This window comes from Pelobates fuscus, chromosome 10 (genome assembly GCF_036172605.1).
Source record: "Pelobates fuscus isolate aPelFus1 chromosome 10, aPelFus1.pri, whole genome shotgun sequence".
Lineage (NCBI taxonomy): Eukaryota > Metazoa > Chordata > Amphibia > Anura > Pelobatidae > Pelobates > Pelobates fuscus.
The window spans coordinates 147,015,139-147,025,692 of NC_086326.1; positions in this window are offsets into that span (position 1 = coordinate 147,015,139).

The window sequence follows — 10,554 nt, forward strand, 5'->3', positions numbered from 1 at the left end:
TACATTTCATTTAACACGATAACGATTAAGGATCTGAGAATTGAAATCGTGGGCAATTCTCTCTGTTTACAATTATTATCCCATAAATATCCCCACAGAACGACTCGACCGACAGGTAGCAGACTACCTCGCCTTAACTGCAGATATTGACACTCTGAGGAGCGATGAACCCCTTCACTACTGGGTGTGCAGGCTTGACCTGTGGCCTGAGCTATCCCAATTTGCGATAGAACTTCTGGCCTGCCCCGCTTCAAGTGTCCTGTCAGAAAGGACCTTCAGTGCAGCAGGAATTGTCACTGAGAATAGAAGTCGCCTAGGTCAAAAAAGTCTAGATTACCTCACCTTTATTAAGATGAATGAGGGATGGATCCCGAAGGGCCTGACACTGGGCGATACATTCGACTAAAAAAGGCCTGATGAGATGAGCTGCCTTGGGCTAAAAATGGTCCACACGCTGCTGTATTTTAGCTCTGAATGCCGGTTGACTTGCGTGACTTATCCGCCACCAACTAGGGTTCAAGCCGCAATGTTTTAGGGCACTTTCTGCCTGGGGAAACAAACATCAATTTTTATGGCCGCTGCTACAGCAGCGGCGGCAACAATACCTAATTTTTCAGGCCCTCAGGTGCTGCACTGTGGCTTCAAAAACCAAACCAAAAAAAAGGCACATAACAGGGATTAAACTGATAGGAGTGGTGTGTTAAGTAGTACTATTCCTATCTGGTGGCACATTAGATTGCACGCGCACTGCCCCAAATTTTAATTCGTTATTCTTTTTTTCACTTCACTAGGGACACTTTACTGCACTATGGGCACTAAGACCCACTCTTTGTCTTGCACACTGTTATTCCTAGCCAGCATCTGTGATGGGAAATCAGGCAGTCATCTAAACGTTTAGATTGAGCTTTAGCTTAGAACACCCTTGAAGGTGTTTAAGGAGATTAGGGCTAGTTTAGAGGATTCTTCTTAGACCTCTCTGGGTCTTTATAGCCCTTCTACCTATCCAGCATTTCTGGAAACTAGCTAAGAGAAAGGGTGGCTGTGTGTCTGTGATACATTTAACTTTATATCACCTTATTGATGTAATGAGTCTTACCTGATCGGGAGTCCAGCTCGCAGAGTTATACGCTCACCCTTGCAAAGTAGACACAGACCAGGGTGACCAGGTAAGACGCCACCTGGCCTGTGAGTCTGTGCACGGGGGCTTTCCTGGAAAAGTGCTCCAAGTCGCTTTACAGTAGAGATTAGCAGAAGCATAGTCAAGGAAAGCCAAAATCAGGGAAGCCAGAGATCACGGTAGTCCAGGTCAGAAGCCGGAATCAGACAGGAAACACTGGAACGCAGGTACGGAGAGACAGAAACAAAACAAGGGAACCAGAGTCAATGAACTGACACCCCTCCCAGGGGGTGAGGCAGGCTTTTATATCCAGCCAATTAATATGGGATACAGGTGTGCAGAGCAGCCACGGGTAAGTTTAGCTCCCAGTGCTGGAAACAAGGCGAGGACACCTATTAAAGCAATACATGAATGGCTGGATAGCACAGTGGCAAAAGAGCAGGATTCACGAAGCCAAAGTCCAGGGTTCAAATCCTCTGCTGGGCACTCCTGGGCTGACCTCATCTGGCAGACTGGATGTCGCGGCGAGAACCGTGACAATTGACACTTTATCACTCCGGTCTCCATACTCTCTGCCTATACCCATCTATTTAGAGGGAATTTCCTTGCCCCTGCCAATATTATATAATATAATATATATATATATAATAGGTAATAGTATTACCATTATTACACAATTAGGTCTCTGAGGACAGGTGTCAATCCATATCTGCCAAGTTACCCTATGTAGGGGGAACAGTCTCTATTCTGCTCTGTGTCAGTGTGCACCATCATGGTCTCTGAGGACAGGTGTCAATCAATATCTGCCAAGTGACCCTATGTAGGGGGAACAGTCCCTATTCTGCTCTGTGTCAGTGTGTATCAGGGATCCTTAGGATAGGTGTCAATCCATATCTGCCAAGTGACCCTATGTAGGGGGAACAGTCCCTATTCTGCTCTGTGTCAGTGTGTATCAGGGTCTCTGAGGACAGGTGTCAATCCATATGTCAAGGTGTCAATATGTCATATGTCAGGTGTCAATCCATATCCATTGTGATTTAGGAATGTTAGGTGATTTCTGCCCTTTATGGATTAAAAGCAGACTCTGCATCAACTGTGTAATTTTCCATGGGAGTTTTTCCATGGATCCCCCTCCGGCATGCCACAGTCCAGGTGTTAGTCCCCTTGAAACAACTTTTCCATCACTTTTGTGGCCAGAAAGAGTCCCTGTGGGTTTTAAAATTCGCCTGCCCATTGAAGTCAATGGCGGTTCGCCCGGTTCGCCAGTTCGCGAACTTTTGCGGAAGTTCCCGTTCGCCGTTCGCGAACCGAAAAATTCTTGTTCGCGACATCACTAGTAAGAATATGAAGTAGTTAACTTTTCTTGTTCATATGAATTTTATGCTTCATATGCTTCATTAGTGCTGACTGTAAGGATATGACATAGTTAAACTCTTTTTGCTTTATTCTTTATGTCACATAGAAGTATAAGCGTATTACTCTGTTTTATTGTAAGTTATTTTACATGGGATCTGTGTGCCTGGTATGATTGTTACTTTAATACTATAAGCCCACTACACTTTCTATGAGAGTGGGTTAGTGTAAATGTGTTGCATTATTTGCATGATAAGCTCAGTATATTTATACTGAGACAAAAAGTAACTTCATTAGTATTTGAAAGTTAATTCCCCCTATGGGATTAATTGTATAGAACACCAATCAGCACATCTTCTCTGCCCTGTGTGTTTGTTGCAAAGGATCCATACTGTAAATAAGATTTTTGTTTGTAAATAAAAGAGCAACATTTACATTTTCAGTGGTCCTACACATGCATCATTTTGTGCTTAAGCTAACCTTTTTATTGCTACAGATGCCTACTGCATATGTTTTGTGTCTGCTATGTCTCACATTATATGTGTTATTTTAAATTGTGGTATATAGCCTGAATCAGAGATCATGGACAAAGGACTGACCGGTCTAAGGTTTGCCATGCCTTTTAACATGGTTTAGCATAAATTTTTCCGTTTCTGAGAGTTCTGAAAGATTCGGGTGAAACCATGTCTGTGTAATCTGGTCCAGATGTTTGCTCAATTTCTATAAGATTTAAGTTGATGCAGTATCATCTCAGATTAGTTAATGGAGGTTTCATACAAATATTTTAGTTATGAGCGCGCTATATAAATGGATCCTTTCTTTATATACAATACTACAGTAGATTAAAGTAATGAAGTTAATTAAAAAAACATGTATACATAAGAATCCCTAAAATAAATCGAATACAAACTAAAATTGGTATACCTTACAATAATATGTTCTGAATACAGCTGTTAACTGTTTATTCTGTGTAAATGATGACTGTGATAATGCGTGAAGTGTGCAGCTTAACTGCAAAGTGGTTTAATTTATATGTTGCTGTGTTGTTTTAAATTATATTTGAATCAGTTTGTCTCAGTCTAGTGATACTGATAAGAATGCCAGTTAAATAACCTAGCAAATAACTGTTTTATTAGCTGTTGAATACTAGTGTTTTGGCCAAGAGTAGTTGGAGTTGGAGTAGTTCTATCAGCTCAGAGAGGCTCTGTGTTGTGGTCTGATATAGCTATAAGGGAATGGAGATTTGGAGGTGTTAGTTTAAGACTGCTTTCATATTGTGTCTACCCGTGTTTCCTAGGAGGGACACAGAGTGTGTAGTTGCGTGCAATGAATGTGTTTTCTGTATTGGCATATCTGCTGGGTATCCATTATGTGTTTCTACTACATCTGTTTTGTGAGATGAAGTGTAATATTACATTAGATGCTGAGTATGAGTTATATGGTTTGAAATTAATTGGTGTTATGCATTTTATGTATTTTATTATCCGTTCTGTAGGAGTTTAACTAGCAGAGTGATATGCATATCATTAACGTAAGCATCTAGTGTTTTTACAAAAGGTGAAATGCTGTCCAGCCGGCTAGAATGAAACAATTGTATGCTATCGCTCCTGGAGCAAGAAAAGCGCTTGTTACATCCCACGTGAAAGGGGCCCCGCAAACTTCTGGGTCCACGTTTCCATTTGCAAATTGATTAATCCTGAAAGTCATTATTTTACTGATAAAAAGGATTGAGTGGACAAGATGTTTCTCCCTCATAAAGGAGTTCTAATAGGGGAGTATTGTCCAGCTCAGAGTTAATTCTACTTTTAAAGTATATTGCATTGTTTGTGTCAAAGTAAGATTCATCTAGTATGCCTCATTGATTATAGGGTAATAATAACATGGTATTTTTAATAGAGATTAGACAATTTCTGAAATTTATAAATGAGGTAATTGTAACGGAATGCAGTATATTAGTCCACGATATCCGTTGGTATCCTCAGGAAATCCACAGTCAGAGCAGAAAGCACGGCAATATCCCCAATCCTCCCAATAACTGGACGAAACACAGTTTGGGAGTCAACTAACTTGCTTTATTCACAGACTTCCATATTTATGCAGTTACCCTTGCAAGGGGTTTCCTTACAGATGTTACAGGGGATTTCTCCCATCAGGCATTGTAATTATCCCAACAGGCATTGCTGCACGAGAGGGATACTCCCACTAAAATGGACGATTAAGTGGATTATCCCCTCGTGGAGCAAAACTGACAATTTACACAGAAATCCATATTTTATACATTTTTACTCGCTTTTAGACGAATGACCGTTCGGTAGATAGCTGGGGTCGGCAGGCACATTTAGTGAGAATACCGCTCCGATCCCAGCTAAACTAACCGAACGCCGCACAAAATACGTTAAAACATTGAGTTCGGTTTAAAAGTACCGAACATCTATGGGGAACAGAATGTGCCGAACGCGGAACTCCCGAACGCTCTGGAAGTCCAGCGGTGTTCGGATCATTGAGTAGCCGTTTTCAGTTCCAGGCTCTCGACGACCGAACACCGCTGCAGAGACAAAGGATCTAAGATGGCCGACCGCCGCATGGTCGGTAGCCGAACGACGGCCACCTAGGAGAGCCCTTAATTACCGATTGCAACATTGTTGCAATCGGTTAATTGATGCCACACGACTGGTGAGTGGGTGGTCTACCTGGGGAGCCCGCATTCGTATGGCGAACGGCCTGGATAGCCGTGTTTCGTCAAACGAAAGGGATTTGTATGCTGGCAGCGTACGGCTGCCAGCATGCGAACGGCCATAATACGGTACATACACAGGTTAAAATATACAGTACATATTCAGCCTACAGACAACCTTTACTAACTACAGTCCAGAAGTGGCTAGGTTTGCCACAATGCTCCCCCAGAACCAAGCCGGCATACACAGTCTGATCCCAACGGATCGGCTTGGGGATGTCCGGGGGAGTACTCACAGATCACTTCTCGAGTTCAGTCTGTCTGGATAACCCGTCGGCGTTACCGTTTTGCTTTCCTGGGCGGTAATGGATGGTAAAGTCAAAGGGCTGCAGCGCCAAACTCCAGCGCAGCAGCCTGGCATTGTCCCCAGACACACGGTTCAACCACACCAACGGGTTGTGATCTGTGAGTAAAGAAAAAGGTTGTCCATACAAATACGCCTGTAACTTTTTAAGGGCCCACACCACGGCCAGGCATTCTTTCTCAATGGCGGCGTAGCTCACTTCACGAGGCAACAGCTTTCGGCTTAAGTAGGCTACGGGATGTTCTCCGCCATCGGCTCCCACTTGGCTCAGCACTGCCCCCAATCCAAACATTGAAGCGTCTGTGTGAACAAGAAATCTTTTAGTTGGATCAGGAGCAGTTAACACAGGAGCATTAGTTAGAGCTGTCTTGAGTTGTTGGAATGCCTGTTCACACTCTGGGGCCCAGACAACCAGTCGGGGAAGGTTCTTTTTGGTCAGGTCCGTTAGGGGTTTGGCCAGGGTGCTGTAGTCGGGAACAAACTTCCTGTAATAGCCAGCCGTCCCTAGGAACGCCAGCACTTGAGTCTTAGTCCTCGGGGTAGGCCACTTGGCTACGGCCTCAATCTTGGCTGGCTCGGGTCTCTGCTGCCCACACCCTACTCGGTGTCCCAGATACTGCACCTCGGCCATACCTATGTGGCACTTACTAGGTTTTAACGTTAACCCAGCTTCCCCAATACGGTCTAAGATCGCCCCTATATGGCTTAGGTGATCTTCCCAGGTCTGGCTAAAGATGGCTATGTCATCTAAATAGGCACAGGCATACTCCTGAAAGCCGTCCAGTAGCCGATCTACCATCCGCTGAAAGGTAACCGGAGCGTTTTTCATTCCGAAAGGCATGACCTTGAACTGGTACAGGCCAAACGGAGTGACAAACGCCGACGTGGGGATGGCGTCATCGGCTAGAGGAATTTGCCAGTATCCCTTACACAAGTCAATGGTAGTGAGATACTGGCCCCGTGCCATCTTATCTAACAGCTAGTCTATCCGGGGCATCGGGTAGGCATCAGACACTGTTTTGTCATTTAGCCTCCGGTAGTCGACGCAGAATCGGGTGGTGCCATCCTTTTTAGGCACCAGGACTACCGGCGATGCCCAGGGGCTATCGGAGGGTTCGATAACCCCTAGCTGTAACATTTCGTCTAATTCGGCTTTCATATGGGTCCGGACTGATTCCGGAACCCTATATGGAGCCTGTCGCATAGGTAGCTGTCCCGGGGTTTCTACTCGGTGGGTGGCTAGCGGAGTGTACCCAGGTAAATTGGAGAAGGTAGCCCCTTTAGCTACAATCAGCGCTTGTACCTGGGCATGCTCATGGGCGCTTAGCCGCTCCCCCAGCTGAACTCCCCGGGAGGGCTCTATCGGTTCTTCTGGTTCTAGTAGGTCAGGTAGGGGCAGGTTCTCCTGATCTTCTAAGGAGGAGGCACAGATCGCCGTCACATCCTCTATCCTCTCATGGTAGGGTTTGAGCATGTTCACGTGGAGCATGCGTCTCTTCCCTACCCCTGAGCAGGGGCCAATCACATAGGTAGTGTCGCATCGCTGCTCCACTACCTGGTATGGGCCTTGCCAGATGGCCTGCAGCTTGTCTGTGCGGACGGGTTTTAAAATTAACACCTTCTGTCCCACCTGAAAGCTGCGGTCCCTGGCTCCTCTATCGTACCAGCGCCGCTGGCGTTGCTGAGCCGCCTGGAGGTTGGTGTGCACAGCCTGAGTCAGCGCCTCCAGACGGTCTCTGAACTCCAGTACGTAGGATACAATAGGGGTTTTGTTAGTAGTACTCTCTCCCTCCCAGTGTTCCCTAATCAAGTTCAAGGGTCCCCGCACCCTCCTCCCAAATAGTAACTCAAACAGGGAGAATCCTGTCGACTCCTGGGGAACCTCTCTATACGCAAAGAGTAGGTGAGGCAGGAACCTCTCCCAATCTTTGTGGGTCTCCCCGAACGTCCGAAGCATCTGCTTCAGCGTCCCGTTGAACCTCTCACATAGTCCATTGGACTGGGGGTGGTAGGCGGAATTAACTATTGGCTTAATGCCACATACCTTCCACATATGTTGGGTGACTTCGGCCGTAAATTGGGTGCCCCTGTCCGATATTATCTCTTGGGGAAACCCTACCCTGGAGAACACTTTCATTAAGGCTTCAGCTACGGTCTCAGCATGAATGTTAGTGAGGGCCACCGCCTCGGGGTACCTGGTGGCGTAGTCCACTACAGTTAAAATGTACTTTTTGCCAGAGGGACTGGGTTTTGGCAGGGGTCCTACTATGTCTACAGCTACCCTGCTGAAGGGCTCTGCGATAATGGCCTTGTGGCGATCCCCTCGTTTCCCTACTCGCTGGCAGACGTCGCAGGAGGTGCAATATTGCCGCACATCCTGAGAGATTCCGGGCCAGAAAAAAGCATGCGTTAAGCGGTATCGGGTACGGGTCATCCCTAGGTGTCCTGACAAGGGGATATCATGAGCGATTCTAAGTAGCTCCTGCCTATACTTCTGCGGTACCACTAACTGTTTGTTAGTCAAGGTGACAGCCCCCCCCACGTCTTTTGCCGTGACACGGTATAATAACCCTTTCTCCCACGTGTACCGCTCCCCCTCTAGCCCTGCTTGGTCAGCTTGTGCCCGGTCCCTATATACTTGTAGGGTGGGGTCTGTCTGGACTTCGGTTGCAAAGGTAGTCGGGGTATCCCAGGACATGGAAGTCGGTTGGGGGTCATGGCCTCTTACCTGAGCCTCAGAGTGTATCGGTGTAGCCGTGGTGCGAGCCTGTTGCCGTGTGGTTACGGGATGGGCCTCCTGGTATGGAGCCTGGGGAATAAAAGCGGAAGTCATCTGGCCCAAGTCATTCCCCAGTACAACATCTGCGGGTAAATTTTGCATAAGCCCCACTTCCACAGTTCCCTCTCCCACACCCCAATCCAAATGTACCTTGGCAGTGGGTAGCCGGTATACTGCTCCCCCTGCCACCCGCACTGCCACTGATCCGCCAGTGTGGGTTGCGCCTGTTACCAAATGCGGTGCAACCAAAGTTAGGGTGGCTCCCGAATCCCGGAGCCCTTGTACCTCTTTCCCCTCCAGGGTCACTAGCTGCCGATGATGTTGTCGGTTGTCGGTGGCTCGGACCGACATTACTTCGTGGAGCACCCCTAGAGGTTCCTCGATTTGAGCGCTCAGCATTTCCTGGGTGGCTGGTGCTACCTGGTAGTGATGCGCAGCAGCCCTTGGTGTCAAATTTTGTCGCACCTGGTTCCAAGCTTGTCGGCTCCGGTTCTGCGTACACTCATGAGAAATATGCCCCCACTGCTTGCAGGTGTGACACTGAATGTTAGCCCGGCCATTGTATCGGGAATGGGGTGGTGGATTATTCAGTGCTGGCCTGGACAGGGGTACTGTGGGGCCGGTAGGAGAAAAAGTATTGGGTGGCCCGGTAATCCGAGGGAGAGTCTTATTTTGGAGTCCGTGATGCCTCCTGGCATCAAAATGCTGATCCGCCAATCTAGCGGCTTCTGGTAGGGTGAGTGGTTTACGATCCCTCACCCATTCTTGTGCTTCTGGGGACAACCCATTAAAGAACTGCTCCAGCAGCATTAACTGCCGCAACTCTTCCATGTTAGTAGCGTTGCTGGCTTGTATCCAGCCTTGCGATGCTTGATCCAGCTTGTGCGCCCACTCTGCATGAGAATCTTTCTCAGGTTTGCGCAAGCCCCTGAACTTGCGCCGGTACGCCTCTGGGGTAATGGCATACCTCTCCAAGATCGCCCTCTTTACTTTAGGGTAATCTTTGCTGTCCTCTCGGGGCACAGCGCGGTAGGCTTCAGCTGCCCTACCCGATAATTTGCCTGCCAGTAGGGGTACCCATACTGCGGGTTCCAAGTCGTGCAAATCGCACAGCCTCTCGAAATCCTGTAAATACCCGTCGATCTCGTCCTTTTCTTCACAAAACGCTTTAAATGCGTGATGTGGGACTTTGGGTTTTACCGGTCCGTATATGGAGGCAGTAACAGACTCTGCCCTAGGCGGTGTCTCTGGTGTGCTGGTTGCCATCAGATAATCATGCACATCTGATATCAGCACGGTCAATATTTCCAAGGGTACTGGCTGTGGCAGAAACGCCAACCTGGTTCTTAGCTCTTTCTGGTATGGGATCTCTTCCATGGCTGGTGGAGGTGTAGCGCTGTGTGCTCTGTCTCCTTCCATCAGTTCAGCGATCAGCACAGCTTTAGATTTGTTGCTGGCTATCTTACCCCTGGCTTCCAGTAGCTCTTTTAAAGTCTGCCGTTTCAGTATGGTGTAATCAATCTCCATACGAATTGCCCTTGCTTTCCTTGTTCGGTAGTTTCCAGTTTACACGAACACTGCTTTTTCGGCTGTAAGGTTCGGATCCCGTCGCTTGCCACCAATTGTGACGGAATGCAGTATATTAGTCCACGATATCCGTTGGTATCCTCAGGAAATCCACAGTCAGAGCAGAAAGCACGGCAATATTCCCAATCCTCCCAATAACCGGACGAAACACAGTTTGGGAGTCAACTAACTTGCTTTATTCACAGACTTCCATATTTATGCAGTTCCCCTTGCAAGGGGTTTCCTTACAGATGTTACAGGGGATTTCTCCCATCAGGCATTGTAATTATCCCAACAGGCATTGCTGCACGAGAGGGATACTCCCACTAAAATGGACGATTAAGTGGATTATCCCCTCGTGGAGCAAAACTGACAATTTACACAGATATCCATATTTTATACATTTTTACTCGCTTTTAGACGAATGACCGTTCGGTAGATAGCTGGGGTCGGCGGGCACATTTAGTGAGAATACCGCTCCGATCCCAGCTAAACTAACCGAACGCCGCACAAAATACGTTAAAACATTGAGTTCGGTTTAAAAGTACCGAACATCTATGGGGAACAGAATGTGCCGAACGCGGAACTCCCGAACGCTCTGGAAGTCCAGCGGTGTTCGGATCATTGAGTAGCCGTTTTCAGTTCCAGGCTCTCGACGACCGAACACCGCTGCAGAGACAAAGGATCTAAGATGGCCGACC